Here is a 19374-nt window from a genome sequence, read left to right as displayed (position 1 = left end):
GTGAGCTCTCAGCAGGGCTTTGAAGAGAGGAAGAGAGTTAGTTTGGCGGAGGTGAGGAGGTAGGGCATTCCAGGACAGCATGAGGACGTAGGGCAGGGATCGATGCTGGGATAGGCGAGAACCGGGGATGGTAAGGAGGTAAGCGCTTAACCAATGCCAATATCATTATTATTATTATTATCATTGTTAGTATTGATACGGAACCTGCATCCTGAATGGGAGGCTACAATAAAAACAGAATATGCAGATTGATTTCCATTAGTGAAGGGGAAGGACAAGGATCAATCTTATCACCTGGTCTCTTCATCCTTTCTCCTGAATACATCATGAGTTAAGCCGGATTGGCCGAAGATGAACAGGGAGTAAAGATTGCAGGAAGGAAAAGAAGCAACCTTCATTAAGCTTCAGCTTCTACCATTCAAGCAGAGAGCAAAAATTTGAAGGGTTTAGTATTAATTATTACTATTAGTATTATTATTAATATTATTAGTACTAGTATTATTATTAGTATTAGTAGTATTAGGGCTTAGTATCATCCCCTTCTCCTCTACACCTAATCTCACCTTGGCTTCACGGGCTCCGTCCTCTCCTGGTCTCCTCTAATTTCTCCTGCCGGTCATTCTCGGTCTCCTTCGCAGGCTCCTCCTCCCCCTCCCATCCTCTAACCGTTGGAGTTTCTCAAGGGTCAGTTCTTGGCTCTCTTCTGTTCTCTATTTACACTCACTCCCTTGGTGAACTCATCCGCTCTCACGGCTTCAACTACCATCTCTAAGCAGATGACACACAGATCTACATCTCTGCCCTGTCCTCTCCCCCTTCCCGCAGGTTCGTATCTCCTCCTGTCTCCAGGACGTCTCCACCTGGATGTCTGCCGCCACCTAAAACTCAACAAGACCAAAACTGAGCTCCTCATCTTCCCTCTCAAGCCCGGTCCTCTCCCTGACTTCCCTATCACTGTGGATGGTACAACCACCCTTCCCATCTCTCAGGCCCTCAACCTCCTTGTTATCTTTGATTTGGCTCTCTCGTTCACCCCACACATCCGATCCCTTACCAAGACCTGCCGGTCTCACCTTTATAATATCACCAAGATCCGCCCTTTCCCCTCCACCCAAATGGCTACCTTACTGCTACAGGCTCTAGTAATATCCCGGCTAGAATACTGTGTCAGCCTTTTCTCTGATTTCCCTTCCTCCTCTCTCGCCCCACTCCAGTCTATTCTTCACTCCGCTGCCCGGCTCATCTTCCTGCAGAAACACTCTGGGCATGTCACTCCCCTTCTTAAAAACCTCCAGTGGTTGCCTATCAACCTCTGCACAAAACAAAAACTTTTCACTCTAGGCTTCAAGGCTCTCCATCAACTGGCCCCTTCCTACCTCTCCTCCCTTCTCTCTTTCTACTGCCCACCCCGCATGCTCCACTCCTCTGCTGCCCAACTCCTCACCGTCCCTAGGTCACACCTATCCCGCCATTGATCCGCGGGCCACATCCTCCTGCGGTCCTGTAATGTCCCCCCTCCTCACCTCCGCCAGACTAATTCTCTTCCTCTCTTCAAAACCCTACTTAAAGCTCAGCTCCTCCAAGAGGCCTTCCCAGACTGAGCTCCCCTTTTCCCTCTGCTCCCTCTACCCCTCCTTCACCTCTCCACAGCTAAACCCTCTTCTCCCCGTTCTCCCTCTGCTCCTCCCCCTCTCGCATCCCGTCCTATCAGCACTGTACTCGTCCGCTCATCTGTATATATCTTAATCACCCTATTTATTTGGTTTAATGAGATGTACATCACCCTGATTCGATTTATTTGCTATTGTTTGAATGAGATGTTCTTCCCCTTGACTCTATTTATTGCCATTGTTCTTGTCTGTCTCTCTCCCCCCTGATTAGACTGTAAGCCCGTCAAAGGGCAGGGACTGTCTCCATCTGTTGCCAATTTGTACATTCCAAGCACTTAGTACAGTGCTCTGCACATAGTAAGCGCTCAACAAATACTATTGAATGAATGAATGAATATTAAAAGTTAAGGAGCAATAGGAAAATGGAGGGGCCTCCATTTGAAAATCCAGAAAACAAATGTCATGACAACTGGAAGTTTTAACATATTTGTAATGGGTGGAGAAAACATTGAAATAGTTAAAAATTCTTCTCTCCTGGGATCAATAATCAATAATAAAAAGCAACAAATAGCCGAGAATACACTGAAGATTCAGGTTAGGAAGACTCCCTTTGAAGAACCAGGAAAAAGTCAGGAAATATGCTGTGGTAAGGATTGTCACAAAATTCCCAGTTCTCAAATCTGTGGTGTTTCCAAATGTCAATGTAGAGATCAGAATGCTGGACAGGATGGAAGGAACATGGATTTTTGAAATGTGGTGTAGAAGATGGCTTTTGTGGATACCACGGATTGCCAGAAAAACAACCAAATGGATTTTGGAGCCAATTAAGCCAAAGGGGTCTTTGGCAAGCCAAATGACTCGATTTAGATAGGCATATTTTGAACACATAATCCAGAAGACTAATTCTCTGAAGAAGACACTTCTGTTAGGAAAAGTCCGGGGAAAATGTGGAAGAGACAGACCAGTAGCTAGATGGGTGGAGACCATAACAACGATAACTGGCATAAAGATAGAACGGTCCCGGATTATGGCAGAGGACAGGATGTTCTGGAGAAAGTATACCTGTGGAGTCACTATGAATCAGAAATGATGCCATGGCCCTAAATAATAATGATAATGAGAACTTAGTTCCAACAGTTGGTAGAGGATCCAACATTCTGTCAGGCTCAGCTGGATTATGGCTCGGAGTGTTTTTTAGGGCACTGGAGAGCCATGGGTCAGGATAGGTTTAGCCGGCTGAAGGAATGGAACACAGTGAGTTTGCTACTCTGAGAGGCTTAGGGATCAGAACATCTGGGACTCCGAGACCTTCATTTGGGACTCAGGTCTCTGAGGACTCAAAATCTGGTGTTGACAGGGCAGGAAAGGGGCTCCAACAATGAGAACATAGAGAGATCGGGGCAACCTTCCGAAAAAGTAGGGCCTAAGGTAGATTGGGACCGAAAGAACTGGGGAGAAGAGGTAATGGCACCTGAGCAGAACGGGCACCTTGAGCAAGCCCCAAGAGGGTGGGGGCTCAGAAGGATTAGGACTCCTTTGGATAGAAGTTCTCCAGAAGGCTCGGGATGAAGAGCATTTTATGGGATATAAAGGGTTAGGATCAAAGCGGTTCAAAGGACCCAGGGTTTAAGCCACAGAGCAGTTTCGGGGGAGCCGAAAGGATCCGGACTAAGCGTGGTTTAGGGACAGGATGGAATGGAATTCCAGAGAGATGCACTGTGCTGAAGGATTGAGCATTGGAGCGGTGTAATGCTCGGAAGAACTGTGCAGCTTAGCACAATTCGAGGCTGCAACTTTTGTGGAGGAACAAGAAATTCTGGGTTCTGGGCTCTGTGGGACTAGGGCCCTGTGTGATTTTTGGTCTAAAAGACTGAGTCCTAATAGGAATTGAGAGTTGAGAATTGCTTAGGTGACTGCTGGATGAGGGACCACAGCAGGTTGTGTTGCCTAAGAATTGCCATCCATGAGCGGGTTAGATATGAGAGACAGTTGGAGACCTGGGTGATGAGTGTTCTGAGGGTTTTATCATTATCATTATTAAGTACTGTGGAGTCATTTCTGATTCATAGCGACTCCATGGATGTACTTTCTCCAGAACATCCTGTCTTCTGCCACAATCTGCAACCTTACTAATGATTCTTCCACTAACAGGTCAGAAACACGTGGGCTCTGAGAAGTTGAGAATTGCGAGTGATTTGGGGTTGATGGCAATTAGGACTCAGAGAAGTAGGGTCTCAGCGTTGTTGGGGAGGAATTTATTAGGATTTGGAGAGAATTAGGTTTTAAGAAGACTTGGGGTCCGATTCCCCAAGGGCCCAGAAGGAGCAGCACCCTTGAGGAGTTTCAGAGCTTCAAGCATTAGGAGACAAGAGTGCTGTTTAAGTCTAAGACAGATTCGGATTTGGATCACCCGGAAGGCTCTGAAGAGTCAGTACGCATGGAAAGTAAGGGCTTAGAAAGTTTACAGGTCAGTGCAGGCTGAGTGGTTGAAAAGTTCTGGTTTGAACAGAGGTGAATGTGTGTCCATAGGTAAGCATGCATGTGAGTTTGTGTTCGTATGTGTGATTGTGTTTTGGAGTGAGTGTACATGTGTGTGCTTGTGGGTGTGTGTGTGCGTGCACGTTTGTACGTGTATGTCCTCATATGATTCTGTAGGTTGCAGGCTGCAGGAAGAGCAGGCAGGAATTTAGGGTGTTGGGTTCAGAGTTGACTAGGACTCAGGAACGTTGGGGCGTGGATGATATCAGAGATTGGATGGATTCAGATTCAGAGCACTTCAAGGCTCAGGAGGGCTGTGGAAGGATTAGGGATCAGGTGTTAAATAGTCCCCAAAGACTTAGTTCCAACAGTGCTCAGAGGATTGATCCTTCTATAGGGCTCAGCCGGTTTAGGGCTCCAAGACGGGTAGTACATACTCAGAGTTGACTGAGGGCTCCAAATGATTTGGGACAGTGGGTTTCACATGCTCAGCTTCTTAGGAATGAAAACCCTTGGGACTCAGAAAGGGCTGTTGCACAGATCGAATTAGGGCACAGGCTTATTAGGGCTCAAAGATGTTTAAGAACCCAGAGCCGTTACACCTCTAACTTTCAAGAGCCTGATTGCCTCAGAGCTCAGTGGGAATAAGCCTCAGAGCTCCTCTGGGGCACAGATGGAGAACAGGACCCAGAGCAGCAGAGTGGGCCAAAGGATTAGGTTTCTAGGTGATAACAAGGAGAACAATGATAACAACAATAATGGAAGAACCATTAGATTGTTTGACAACCATAGTGGAAGACATGACATTTCGAAGACAGTATTCCCATTGGGTCATCGTACATTGCAAAGGACTTGACGGCACTTAATAATAATGATAATGAATATCTTGTTCCAGCATTTGGTAGATGACCCAACAATGGATCAGGCTTAGCTGGATTCCGGTTCAGAGTGTTTTTTAAGGCATGGAAGAGCCAGGGCTATGGGTGGGTTTAGGTCTCAGAAGGATTGGGACAAGGTGAGTTGGCTATTCAGAGAGCCTTAGGGATCAGAAAATCTGGGGCTCAGAGAGATCCATTTGGGGCTCAGGTGTCTGAGTACATGTGGGTTCTCAGCTCAGGGATCGGGCTCAAACGACGAGAACGCAGAGCCATTGAGGGCATCTACCAAAGGAGGAGGTCCCGAAGCAGACCAGGGCCCAGAAGGATGAGGAATCAGTGCAAAGGCCACCTGAGCAGAACGGGCGCCTCGAGCAATTTCGTAGGAAATGATACCCCTGAGACACAGAAGGAGCAAGATTCCAGGGGACTTTTAAGGCTCTTTGTAAGCAGTAGAAGGGATGAGCACTGTTTAGGGCTCAGACTGATTCAGATTCAGAGTACTTGAAGGGCTCCAAAGAGTCAGTAGCCGAGCAGTTTAGGGCTCAGAACTTTTAGAGACTGGTGCTATGAATGAGTATGTGTGTGTGTGTCTTTGTGTGTGAGTGTGTGTGAGAGTGCAAGAGAGAGGAGAGAGAGAGTGTGTGTGTGTGTGTGTGTATTCCTGTCTGTAGATGGAGAGTTATGGGAAGAGCAGGCGGGAGTTAGGGCATTTGGTTCAGAGTTCTGTACAGGTTAGAAACGCTGGGGCTCAGAGATGTGCCAAAGGTCAGTTGGATTAGGAGTCAGAGCACATAAAGGGTCAGGAGGATTGATGCTCACAGCACTTAATGGAGGGCTGGGAAAGGCTCAGGGAATGGATTTTTAATGGTCCCCAAAGACCTGGTTCAAATGTCACAAGAGGATTCATCCTTCTGGAGAGCTCAGCTAGGGAAAGACTCTAGCAAATGAGGGCACACTCAGAATCTATTGAGGGGTACAACAAACTGGGGACATGGTGAGTTGCACGTGCTGAGAGTCTTAGGAATGAGAAGCACTGGGGCTCAGAGAAGACTGGAGCGTAGAGTAAATTAGAGTTCCGGCCTATTAGGTCTCAGAGACGTTTAGGGACCCCGAGCCATGCGGCCTCTAAGCGTCAGGCTTAGAGCTCAGTGGGATTACACCTCAGAGCCCCTCAAAGGCACAGAAGGAGAACGGGGCCCAGAGCGGTGGAAGGCGTCAGATGATTAGGATTCAGAGAGAATTTCACCTGGGCCAAAATCATGGTCTCAAGCAAATTTGTGTTCATTGCCTCTTACTCCATCCTAATCGTCCTCTACCTCTCAGTGGCCTTGACACTGTGGACTATCACCTTCTCAACAACTCTTTATCCAACCTTGGCTTCAGTGACTCTGTCCACTCCTGGTTTTCCTCTTATCTCTCTGTTCACGCATTCTCAGTCTCCTCTGCAGGCTCCTCCTCCCACTTCCAACCACTAACTGTAACGATTCTTCATGGGTAGGTTCCTGGTCCTCTTCTATTCTCCATGTACACTTAGTCCCTGGGGGAGCTCAATTACTCCCACGGCTTCAACTTTCATCTCTATGTGGATGACACTCCAATCTCTATCTCCTCCCCTTTCTGTCTCCCTCCCTCCAGGTTCGCATCTCCTTCTGCCATCAGGACATCTCTACATGGATGTCCTCCCTTGACCTCAAACTCAACATATCCAAGACAAAGCTCATTATCTTCCCTCCCAAACCCTGTTCTCTCCCTGCTTTTCCCGTTACTGCGGATGGCACTACCAGCATTCCCATCTCCCAAGCCAGCAACCTTGGTATTATCCTTGACTCGCTCTCTCCTACACCCCACGAATCCAATCTGTCACCAGAGCTTGCCGATCTCACCATTACAACATAGCCGAGATCAGCCCTTTTCTCTCCATTGAAACCGCTACCATGCTGGTGCAGTCACCTATCCTATCCCGATTGGATTACTGCATCTCTCCTTCAAGATCTCCAACCACAAGTCTCTCCCCACTGGAGTCCATACTGCATTCTACTGTCCAGATGCTCTTTCTAGAAGAAACCTTCTGGACATGTCACCCCCCCCCCTCAAAAATCTCCAGTGATTACCTAACAACCTCCATATCAAACAAAAACTCCTGATTACCATCTTCAAAGATCGCCATCATGTTGCCCCTTCTTACCTCATGTCCCTTCTCTCCTCTACATCCCAGCGCACACACTACTCTCCTCTGGTGCTAACCTTCTCACTGTGCCTCATTCTCACCTGTCCTGCCGTTGAAGCCCGACCCACGTTCTACCTCTGGCCTGGAGTGCCCTCCCTCCTCAAATCTGCCAAACAGTCACACTCCAATTCCTAAGGATTGCCTTGATGAGGTCCCAGAGTGGCTTGGGGGTACCAAAGATTTGCACCTGGAGTGGATTATGTAAATGAGATACAGTCGGGCAACTGGGAGATAAGTGCTTTGAGGGTCTTGGGGGCTCAGATCCCCGTGGGCCCTGAGAAGTAGAGAATATTGAGCTATTTGAGGTTCAGGCCAATTAGGACTCAGAGATCGTAGGTCTCAGATATATTGGGGAGGAAATGATTAGGTTTCCAAAGAAATCGGGGCCCGATTCCACAAGGGTTCAGAAGGAGCAGGACTCTAGGTAAGTTTTATGTCTCAAAGCAGAAGAAGGCGTGAGCACTGTTTAGGGCTAAGACTGATTCAGATTTTGAGCACTTGGACGTCTCTGGAGGGTCAGGGATGGAAGCAGGTAAGGGCTCAGAAGGTTTAGAGATTGGTGTGGTTGAAAGGTCCAAAAGATTTGAACAGAATTATGTGTGTCTGTTTGTGAGGCTGTGTTTATGTGTTTGTTAGTGTCTGTGTGAGTGTGTTTTGTGTGTATGTGTGTGCCTCTGCACGTATTTGTAGGTGCCAGGGTCAGGGAAGAGCAGGTGGAAGTTAGGGTGTCGGATTCAGAGTTGTCTAGGGCTCAAGTGTTGAGGCTCTGAGCTGACAGGGTCGGATGGATTCTGGCTCAGAACACTTAGAGGCTCGGGAGGATTTGTGATCACAGCGGTTCGGTGTGTAAGGATTGCTAAACGCTTAGAACACCTCGTGGCACATAATAAGCGCTTAAGAAATACCATAATTATCATTAATGGAGGGTTGGGGAAGACTCAGGGATTGGGAGTTGAACCGTCCCCAAAGATTTAGAGGGGAACCATCCTGGCCGTCAAACAAGCCCACAGGCTTGGTTTCATCCCTGACTCCGCTCTCTCATTCACCCCACATATCCAATCTGTCGCCAAAGCCTGCTAGTCCCATCTCTGCAACATCGCCAAGAACCATCCTTTCCTCTCCATTCACACCACTATCACATTAGTCCAATCACCCATCCTTTCCTCCCGACTGGATTACTGCATCAATCTCCTTTAAACCATCTTCAAAGATCGCCATCATGTTGCCCCTTCTTACCTCATGTCCCTTCTCTCCTTCAACATCACAGGTGTCTGGATGTCAGAAGGGCTAGAACGATCAGAGGGGAGAACATGTGCAAGGCTCCAAAAGCAGTGAACTCGGTGGAGAAGAGTTGAAAGTCAGAGTAGACTAGGGCTCAGAGCAGCGTAGGGCACAGAACAATCAGGGCCTTGATTGGTCAAGGGTCCAGAAAGAAGTGTCCCCATGGAGTGGGTTGGGACTACAAAAGACCAGGGCTCGGCCCCCATTTTGGGTCAGCATATTGAGGCCTCTGAGTGTTCTTGGGGCTAAGAAGAGACCTGAGGACTCAGAGTGCCTTCCAATGGATCAGAACCATATAAGTCCCACAGAGAGGGGAATGTGCCCCTTGGCTTCAGGATCAGGAAGATGAGGGCTCCGAGTGGTTCGGTGTTGGGATGGATCAAGGCTGAACGTTCTTTAGGGTTTAGGGGAAATGCAGAGTCAGGAGGCCCAGGGCATTCTGGGGCTCTGAAGGATTAGGATTCAAAAGGGGCTTGGAGGCTGCAAAGCGTAGCAGGTGGAGTTGTTCCAAGGGCGAGGAAGATTTTAGATTGGGAGTAGGTTAAGGCTCAAAAGGATTGCAGCTGATTAGAGACACAGTGGACAGTCAGTTTAGGATTCTGAGCACCAGAGGGCGCAGAATTGGAATAAGAGAATTTGGGCAGAGCAGAGCTCTGAAGCATTCAGCCTGGGAGCAGGCTTGAGGTCAGATGGGTCAGGGTCGGGAGCAGCTCGGGGTTGAGATTATTAGGATTCCTAGGGCTCCGAGGGGTTAGGCCTCAGAGTGGACTCTTGGCGAGTAGACTCAAATCCACCTGAGGGGTCAGGTAGGAGTAGCCCTCAGAGCACCTTAGGGTTCAGAGCGAATAGAGGGTTCGGAGAGGTTTAGGGCTTCAGTCGGATTTATCCTCAGGAGGATAAAGGCTCAGAAGGTCTGAAGATAGATAGAAAAATCTGGGCCCAGAACGTGGCAGAGCTCTGAAAGCAGTAACCTCGGCAGAGAGAAGTTGAAAGCCAGAGCAGACAAGGCTCAGGCAGGTAGGACTCAGAGTGGTGGAGGACAGAGGGCCATCAGGGCTCACTGTGGTCTGGATCTCAAAGGAGGAGCCCCCGCAGAGTGGGTCGGGGCTCAGAAGGATGAGGCCTCGGCCCAGATTTGGGGTTGGCAGGGGCTAAAATGAAGTTTGAGGATTCAGAGTATCTTCCTAGGGCTCAAAACAATTAAAGTTACGCAGAGAGGTGAGCCGGCAACTTGGAATCAGGGTCAGAAAGACAAGGGCTCAGAGCGACTAAGGGCAGGAAAGGATTAGGGCCAAGTAGTGTTTAGGGTTCGGGGAAATTCAGAGTCTGGATTAATGAGGGCTCCGAATGACTGGATCTTAGGGTGGTTGCGGGGCTCAGATGAATTGAGGCTCAGAGCAGCTGCCAGGGGTCAGATCGATTCAGATTCCAGGCATTACAAGGCTCAAAAGGATTCAGGATCCCAGCAACTAACAGAGGGCTGTGGAGGATTAGGGGTCCAGGTGGTTATTAACAGTCCCCAAAAACAACTATCATACAGTTTCCTTGATCTCACAGATATGTGTTTAGAGGTTTCAATGAGTGAGTGTGTGTGTGTGCTATGTGTGTGTGTGTATATGTGTGTCCCTGCACAAATTTGTAGGTTGCAGGGTTGGGGAAGAGCATGCTGGAGTTAGACTGTTGGGTTCAAAGTTGTGTAGGGCTCAGAAGCATTGGAGCTCCATCCCATGTTAGTCGTCACAGGAATTCAGATTCAGAAAACTTAAAGGCTCAGAGGGATTTGGGCTCACAGCAGTTTATTGAGGGCTGGGGAAGGCTAAGGATTCGGGCGTTGAACAGTCTCCAGCGTCATGGTTCCTGACAGATAGTTGTGCAGGACTCAGTCGGGTTAGGGCTCCAAGCGGAACTGGGCAAACTCAAAGTCGGTTGAGGGCTCCAAAGGATTGGGATCCCAGGGTGTTTCACAAACTGAACATCTTAGGGAGGAGAACCACTGGGGCTCAGACAAGCCTGCAGCTCAGATCAAATTAAGACTCAGGCCTACTAGGGCCCAGAGATGTTGTAGGATCCAGAGCTTTTAGGTCTCCAACTGTAAGCAGTCCGACTACCTTAGAATTCAGTGGGATTACACCTCGGAGCCACTCAAGGGCACCGAAGGAGAACTGGACCCAGAGCCATGGAGGGCACCTAAAGATTAGGTCTCATAACCAATTCCACCTGACCTGAAATCAGGGCCTTGGACACTTTTGGGTTTGGGCTGGGAGCAGGTTTTGAGGCCAGATGGATTAGGACAGAGAGCAGTTTCACACTCTGGTGATTAGGACTCTTAGGGTTCCAAGGGGTTAGGCCTCATTGCTGCCGGGGGTGGCAGCCGAATCAGAGGCCAGATGCCTTAGGGTCTCAGAAGGAGCAAAGTCCAAAGCCATTTAAGGCTCAGGAGGATTGGGGCTCAGGGCATAGCAGGGCTTACAAGGATTGGTGCACGAGGGCCTCAACAGACTTCCGAATCAGGATGAGGACTCTGAAGGATTAGGAGTCAGATGTGGCTCGGGGTCCACAAAGATTGACACCCGGAATTGTTTGAAAGGAGAAGAAAAGCTAAGACAAAAGGTGGAGGGTGCCAAAGGATGACGACTCAGAGTGAATTCCAACTGAGCCAGAATTAGGAACTTGAGCACATTAGGATTCAACCGCTTCCACTCCCACAGTTTCAACTATCCATCTCTATGCAGATGTCACTTAAATCTATTTCTCCTCCCATGCCCTCTCTCCCTGTCTCCAGGCCTCCCTATTTCCACGTTCTCATCTCCTCCTGCCATCGGGACACATCTACTTGGATGTCCTCCCTCCACACTTAAACTCAACATGTCCAAGACAGAGCTCTTTCTGACCCCTCACAAACCCTGTCCTCTCTCAAACTTTCCCATCACTGTGGACGGCACAACCATCCTTCTCATCGCACAAGCCTGCAACCTTGGTGTCATCCTTGACTCCTCTCTCTCATTCACCCCACATATCCAATCCATCTTCAAAGCATGCAAGTCCCACGTGCATATCGTCAAGATCCACCCTTTCCTCTCCATCCAAACTACTACCACGTTCGTACAGTCACTCATCCTATCCAAACTGGATTACTCCTTCAGCCTCCTCTCTGACCTCAAAATCTCCTGCCTCTCCTCACTTCAGTCCCTATTTCTCTCCACTGCCTGGATCATCTTTCTACAGAAACGTTCAGGACATGTCACCCTCCTCCTGCAAAATCTCCAGTGGTTGTCTATCACCCTCCAGATCAAACAAAACCTTCTCACTATAGACTTTAAAGCTCTCCATTACCTTTCCCATTCTTATGTCCCCTTGCTTCTCTCCTTCTACATCACAGCCCGCTCACTCCTCTCCTCTGGTGCTAACCTTCTCACTGTGCCTCAGTCTCGCTCATCTCATCACCTATACCTGGTTTACGTCCTATCTCTGGGCTGGAACTCCCTCCCTCCTCATATCTGCCAACTATCACTCTCTTCCCCCTTCAGAGCTCTACTAAAGGACTAAGGCCCTTGTTCTACAGCTCCCACATTAAGATACAGGAGCTTCCACTCCCATGGCTTCAACTATCATCTCTATGGAGATGATACCCAAATCTACATCTTCTCCCCTGTTCTCTCGTCCGTCCTCCAGACTCATATCTCCTCCTGTCTTCAGGACACCTCCACTTGGATGTCCTCCCACCCCCTAAAACTCAACTTGTCCAAGACAGAGCTCCTTATGATCCCTTCCAAACTCTGTCCTCTCTCAAACCTTTCCATCCCTGTGGATGGCACAACCATCCTTCCTGTCATACAAGCCCACAGTCTTGGTGTCATTCATTCAATAGTATTTATTGAGCACTTAATATGCGCAGAGCACTGTACTAAGCACTTGGAATGTACAATTCGGCAGAAGGTAGAGACAATCCCTGCCCAATAATGGGCTCACAGTCTAAACAAAAAATTTTTTTACTAATAATTACGGTATTCATTAAGCGCTTACTATGTGCCAAGCACTCTTCTCAGTGCTGGGGTAGATACAGAGTAATCAAGTTGTCCCACATGGGACTCACACTTTTAATCCCCATTTTATAGATGAGGTAACTGAGACACAGAGAAGTGAAGAGACTTGCCCAAGCTCACACAACAGTCAAATGGCAGAGCTGGGATTAGAACGCATGTCCTCTGACTCCCAAGCCTAGATCCACACTTTCCTCAAAGGATTAGACTCAGGGAACTGCAGGCCTCGGAGGGATTAGTTCTCAAGGGGCCATCCGGAATTCTGAATCAGGATCAGGATGAAGCACTCTTTCGGTCTCTGAAAGATTGGACCTGAAACATAGGTTTGGTCCTCGAGGAGAAGTAGACTGAAAACCATTTCAGGGCTCCGGTTGCCCACAGAGAACCTTAGAGCTCAGAGTCATTAGGCAGCTCACAACCTTTTAGGTCTCCAAAGGATTTGGTCTCCAAGAGGGCTTATCCCCAGAAGTCTGAGGGCTATGGACTTCTGAGGGGCCTGGAACCATCATGACCCAGAGTGTGTCAGGGCTCCAAATATGGTAACCTCGGTGGAGAGAGGTTGAAAGTCAGTGAAGTAAGGCTCAGGCAGTTTTGGCTGGCTGCAGTGTAGGGCAGAGAGCAGTCAGAGCCCAGGGTGCTCTAGCACTCAGAAGAGGGGGATTGAATGAGGAGAATGTAGAGCTGTCGAGGGCACCTTCCAAAGGGGTAATTTCTGGAAAGGAGTAGGTCACCCTGGGTGGTGAGTGCTCTGAAGGTCTGGGGCCAGGAAGAAAGGTGGTGGGGAGTGGGGCAGGTGTCAGAAACAAGAGTGCTCTGAGTAGTTAAGAATTGGGAACGATCTGGGTTGAGGTCAATTAGGATTCATAGATCTTAGGTCTCAGGGACACTGGGAAGAGAATGATTAGGATTTGGAGAGAATTAGGGCTCAGGAAGACACAGGGTCCAATTCCACATGGATCCAGAAGGATCTGGGCCTGTGGGGAGTTTTAGGGCTTAAAGCAGGTGGAAGTGTAAGCGCTGTTCAGGGCTCAGATGGACTCAGATTCAGAGCACTTGGAGGCCTCCAAAGAGAAAGTCCCGGGGGATGTTAAGGGCCCAAGATGTTTAGAGATCAGTGTAGTCGAGTGGTTGAAAACATTGGTTTTCAACAGAGGTGAGTGTATGTGTGTGTGTGGGTTTGTGAGTTTGTGAGAGAGAGTGTGTGTGTGTGTGTATGTGTGTAGTACACGTGTGTGTGTGTGCAATCATGTGAGTGTATATGTGTGTTTCCCTGAAAGGATCTGTTTGGGGAAGAGAAGGCAGGATTTAGGGCATTGGGTTGAGTTTTATGTAGGGTTCAGAAGCTTTGGGGCTCATAGCGACATGAGGGACCATATGGATTCAGAATCAGTGCATTTAGAGGCTCAGCAGGATTTGTGCTCACTGTTAATTAATGGAGGGCAAGGGAAGGCTAAGAGATAGGGTGTTTAGCGGTCCCCAAAGTGTTATTTCCAACTGTGGAAAGTGGATTCATCCTTCTGTATGGCTCAGCCTGGTTAGGACTCTGAGCAGATGAAGGCATACTCAGAGTAGGTCGAGGGTTCCAAAGAACTGGGGACTCAGTAAATTTAATCCGCTGAGCATTTTAAGGCTGAGAATCGTTGGGGCTCAGAGAGGGCTGAAACACAGCAGATTAAAATAGAGCTCAGGCCCAGAGCCGTTAGGCCTCTAACAGTCAGAAGTCCGATTGCTTCAGAGCTCAGTGGGAATAGGCCTCGGAGCCACTCGATGGCACTGAAAGAGAACGGGGCCAGAGCAGCATAGGGCCCCAAAGGATTAGGATTCAGGGAGTATTCCATCTGAGTCAAAATCTAGGCCTCGAGGACATCTGGGTTCAGTGAATCGGGATGACTGAGCAGCCAAGGGCAGAGAAGATTTAGCACTGAGGTCGTTTGAGGGTGCAGAAGCTACTGGGAGGCCCAGGGCATTTTGGGGTTCTGAAGGATTAGTAGTCAAAAGTGGCTTGGGGGCCACCCGGAGTAGTCCCCAGAGGTGTTCTAAGGGAACAGAAGTTCAAAGATTTGAAGTGGGTTAGGACTCAAAAGGATTCCAATTGCAGAGAGATATGGTGTGCAGCCAGATTAGGACTCAGAGTGATCTAGGGCTCAGAAGGAAAATTAGGGGATTCGAGCAGTCTAGGGTTTCGAGGCATTACGATCGGGGAACAGGTTTGAGGACATATGGATTAGGGTCGAGAGAAGTTTCGGGCTAAGATTATTAGGGATTCTCAGGGCTCTGAAGGGTTAGATCTCAGAACGGCCTGGAGGATCAGCCCAATCACAGGTCTGACAACTTTAGAATATAGAGGGAGCAGGGCCAAAAGCTGCTGGGGTTCTGAAGGGCTTGTGCTCAGGGTGTTGCAGTGCTCAAAGGATTGGGGCTCGAGGGCCTTTCCGGGATTTTGAATCAGGATCAGTACTAGGCACTCGTTTGGGCTCTGGAGGTTTAGGCCCGAAGCTTGTGTTCAGGGTTGAAGGCCAGGCAGACTCAAATTCATTTGAGGGCTCAGGTAGGATCAGTCTTCAGAATGCCTTAAGGTTCAGACCCGTTTAGGGCATTGAATGATTTGGGCTTCAAGCAGATTTATCCGCAGGAGCGTTAGGGGTCAGGGCACATGAAGGGCACACTCCGATCCAGGCCCAGAGAGTGGCATGGTTCCAAAGCGGTAACCTCTTGGAGAGAGGTTGAAAGAAAGTGTGGACTAAGGCTCACATGAAGAAGGCTCAGACTGGAACAGGGCTGAGAATAATCAGGTCCCACAGTGGTCTAGGGCTCAGAAGAAGGAGCCCCCACGGAGTGGGTGGGGGCTCAAAAGGATCAGAATTTGGCCCAGTTTGGGGATCAGTAAGTTTGAGGCCTCCAAAGTGTTCTTGGGGCTAAGAGGGACTCAGAGTGTCTTCCTTGGGTTTGGAAAGATTAAAATCACACAGGGAGGTGATTCTGCCACTTGGATTTGGGGTCACCAAAATGAAGGTTCAGAGCAGTTCAGGCCTGGGAAGGATTAGGGCCATGTGTTGTTTAGGGCTCAGGGGAAATTTCAGGGTCTGTGCCAATGAGGGCTTTGCGTGGTGTTGGGAGTTCAGAAGAATTAGGGCTGAGGGTAGCTGTCAGGGGTCACTGGCATTTGGATTCAGGACACTAAAGGGCTCAGGAGGATTCAATCTTTGGGCAGTTAATGTAGGTTGTGGAGAGTTAGGGGTCCTGGTGGTGATGAATGGCCCCCAGAGGAAATTATGGTACAGTTTTCTTGGTCTCACAGCAAGAACAGCAAGGTACTGTTAAAAATCATACAGCATCGCACGGAGACCTACGTGGAATGTGAATTGTCCGAGGTTGAAGCAGGATTCCGAAGGAAAAGATGAGGCACGCGAAATGTCACTGCCGATGTCCATTGGATAAGTGAAAGGACAAGAGAATATCCGAAGTAAGTCAGATTGTGCTTTATTAATTAGAGTAAGGTTTATGACTGCGGGGATCACAAAAAGCCCTGGAGCACATTAAGGAAAATAGGTTTGCCGAACTATGTAATACCATTGATATGGAATCTGTATTCTGAATGGGAGACTCCAAAAAGAAAAGAATATGGAGAAACAAATAGGTTTCCCATTAGTAAGGGGGGAAGAAAAGGATATATCTTATCACCTCCTCTCTCCATCCTTTCTACATAATACATCATAAGTGAAGCCAGATTGGATGAAGAAGAGCAGGGACTAAAGACTTGGGAAAGGAATAGAAACAACCTTGATTATGCTTTGCTACGACCCCATGAGCAGAAAGTGAAGATTTGAAGAGCTTAGTATGAAAAGTTAAGGAGCAATAGGAAAATGGTGGGGCCTCCATTTGAATGTCAAGAAAATAAAGATCATGACAACTGGAAGTCTTAACGTATTTTTAGTAGATGGAGAGAAGATCGAAATAGTTGACAATTTTTCTCTCCTGGGATAGACATTCAGTAATGAGAAGGAACAAGTAATCAAGAAGTACATCGAGGATTCACGTGAGGAAGACCTACTATGAAGAACCTGGAAAATGTCAGGAAATGGACTGTGGTAAGACTTGCCACAAAATTCCACATTTTCAAATCTATGGTGTTTCCAAGTGATGTGAGAATGCAGATGGAGAAAAAAACAGGATAGAAGGAGCATCGATTCCTTTGAAATGAAGTCACTGAGCTGGCTTTTGTGGATACCACGGATTGCCAGCAAATCAACCAAATGGATTTTGGAGCCAGTTAAGCCAAAATGGTGTTTGACAGGCCAAATGACTCGACTTAGATTAGCATATTTTGAACACATCATCCAGGAGACTAAATTCTCTGGAGAAAGACACTAACACTAGGAAAAGTCCGGGAAAGATGTGGAAAAGGCAGACCAGCAGCTAGATGGGTGGAGACCATAGCAACCATAACTAACGTACAGGTCGAAAGGTCATGGATTACGGCAGAGGACGGGATCATCTGGAGAAAGTATAACTGTGGATTCGCTATGAATCAGAAAGGACTCGGTGGCCCTAAATAATGATAATGAGAACTTCGTTCCAACATTTGGTAGAGGATAAAAGGTTCCGTCAGGCTCAGATGAATTCCAGCACGGAGTGTTTCTTAGGTCATGGGGGAGCTGGGCTAAGGATTGGTTTAGGGCTCCAAAGGATTGGGATAGAGTGTGTCTGCAACTCTGAGCAGCTAGGGTTCAGGAAATCTGGGGCTCAGAGAGGTTTCATTTGGGTCTCAGGTCTCTGACACTCAAAGGTTGGTATTGGTCCCAGGGCAGGAAGTGGCTTGAAGAGTAAGAAAACAGAGCCACTGATGGCACCTTCCAAAGGAGTAGGGCCTAAAGCAGATCGGGACGGAGAGGGTGGGAGAGCAGAATCAGTGGTATCTGAGCAGAACGGGCACGTCAAGCACTCGGGGTTCAAAGGAATTATGAAGCCGAGCGGGTGGGGACTCAGAAGGAGGAGGACTCCTGTGGATAAAAGTTCTCCAGAAGGCCCTGGGTGAAGAGCACTTTATGGGATGTGAAGGGTTAGGATTCAAAGCAGTTCAAGGACCCCAGCGTTCTAAGTCCCAGAGTGGTTTCAAGAGAGCTGAAAGGATCCCAGGAGAGACTCAGTGTGCCAAAGAGGACTGAGCATCGGAGAAGCGAGGGTTTGGAAGAGTTTTGCAGCTCAGAGCAGTTTGAGAACTGCGACTGATGTGGAGGCACAAGGAGTAATAGGCTCCGGGCTCTGTGGGACAGGGCCCAGTAACAGTTTTTTGTTGAACAGATTGAGCTCCTAGCGAAGTTGAGCGTGAGAATTGCTTAGGTGTCCAGTAGATGAGGGCCTATAGTGGTATGGGTGCTGTAGGATTGCCCCTCATTAGCGTGTTAAATCTGATAAAGAGTCAGACACCCTGGGAGGTGAGTGCTCTGAGGGTTTGAGGGGGCCTCAGAAACAGATGAGCTCTGAGAAGTTGAGAATTGTGAGCAATTTGGAGTTGAGCCAATATAGGACTCAGAGATGTTAGGTCTCAGAACTCTGGAGGAAAAATTAGGATTCAGAGTGAACTGGGCTCAGCAAGACTTGGGGTCTGATTCCAGAAGGACTCAGAATGAGCAGGCCCCCAGGGGAGTGTGAGACCTTAAAGTAGTAGGAGGGGTGAGCGCTGATAACGGATTTGGATTCAGAGCACTTGGAGGCCTCTGTAATGCCAGTATCCCTAGAGGTTAAGGCCCAGAAGGTTTAGTGGTCAGTGCAGTTGAATTGCTGAAAATTGGTTTGAATTAGAGGTGTCTTTCTGTGAGTGAGGTGTGTGTGAGTTTGTGTGTGTGTGTGACTGTGTGAGACTGTGTGCTGCAGTGTGTCTTGTGTCTTATCGGCCATTGGGGGTGTGGGGAAGAGTGGGCAGGAGTTAGGGCGTTGGGTACTGAGTTATGCAGGGCTCAGACACTGGGACTTGGATGGGTGTCTGGAGTTGGATGGATTCAGATTCAGAGCACGGAAAGGCTCAGGAGGGCTGGAGAATATGCAGGGATCAGGTGTTTGAAGATCCCCAAAGACTTAATTCCAAACAGGTTCTGTCGTCCACTGTCCTTGATTCATTCTTCTGTAGGTCTCAGCTAGGTTACGACTCGCAGCAGATCAGGGTACACTCGGAATCGGTTGAGGACTACAAATGATTAGGGACACAGTGAGTTGTACACAATGAGTGTTTAATGGATAAAGAACTGTTGGGGCCTCAGAGAGGGCTGGAGTCCTTTAACTGTTGGAGTTCCTCAAGGGTCAGTTCTTGACCCTCTTCTGTTCTCCATTTACACTCACTCCCTCGGTGAACTCATTTGCTCTCACGGCTTTGACTACCATCTTTACGCAGATGACACGCAGATCTACATCTCCTCCCCTGTCCTCTCTCCTTCCCTTCAGGCTCGCATCTCCTCCTGCCTCCAGGATGTCTCCACCTGGACGTCGGCCTGCCACCTAAAACTCAACATGAGCAAGACTGAGCTCCTCATCTTCCCTCCCAAACCTGGTCCTTTCCCACACTTCCCTATCACCATGGATGGCACGACCATCCTTCCCGTCTCTCAGGCCCGCAATCTCGGTGTCATCCTTGACTCGTCTCTCTCCTTCACCCCACACATCCTATCTGTTACCAAGAGCTGCCGGTTTCACCTTTACAATATCGCCAAATCTGCCCTTTCCTCTCCACCCAAACGGCTACCTTACTGCTACGGGCTCTCGTTATATCCCGGCTAGACTACTCTGTCAGCCTTCTCTCTGACCTCCCTTCCTCCTCTCTCGCCCCGCTCCAGTCTATTCTTCACTCCGCTGCCCGGCTCACCTTC

Source organism: Ornithorhynchus anatinus, chromosome Y2 (assembly GCF_004115215.2).
Source record: "Ornithorhynchus anatinus isolate Pmale09 chromosome Y2, mOrnAna1.pri.v4, whole genome shotgun sequence".
Classification (NCBI taxonomy): Eukaryota; Metazoa; Chordata; class Mammalia; order Monotremata; family Ornithorhynchidae; genus Ornithorhynchus; species Ornithorhynchus anatinus.
Note: the sequence above shows the minus strand (reverse complement) of the source record.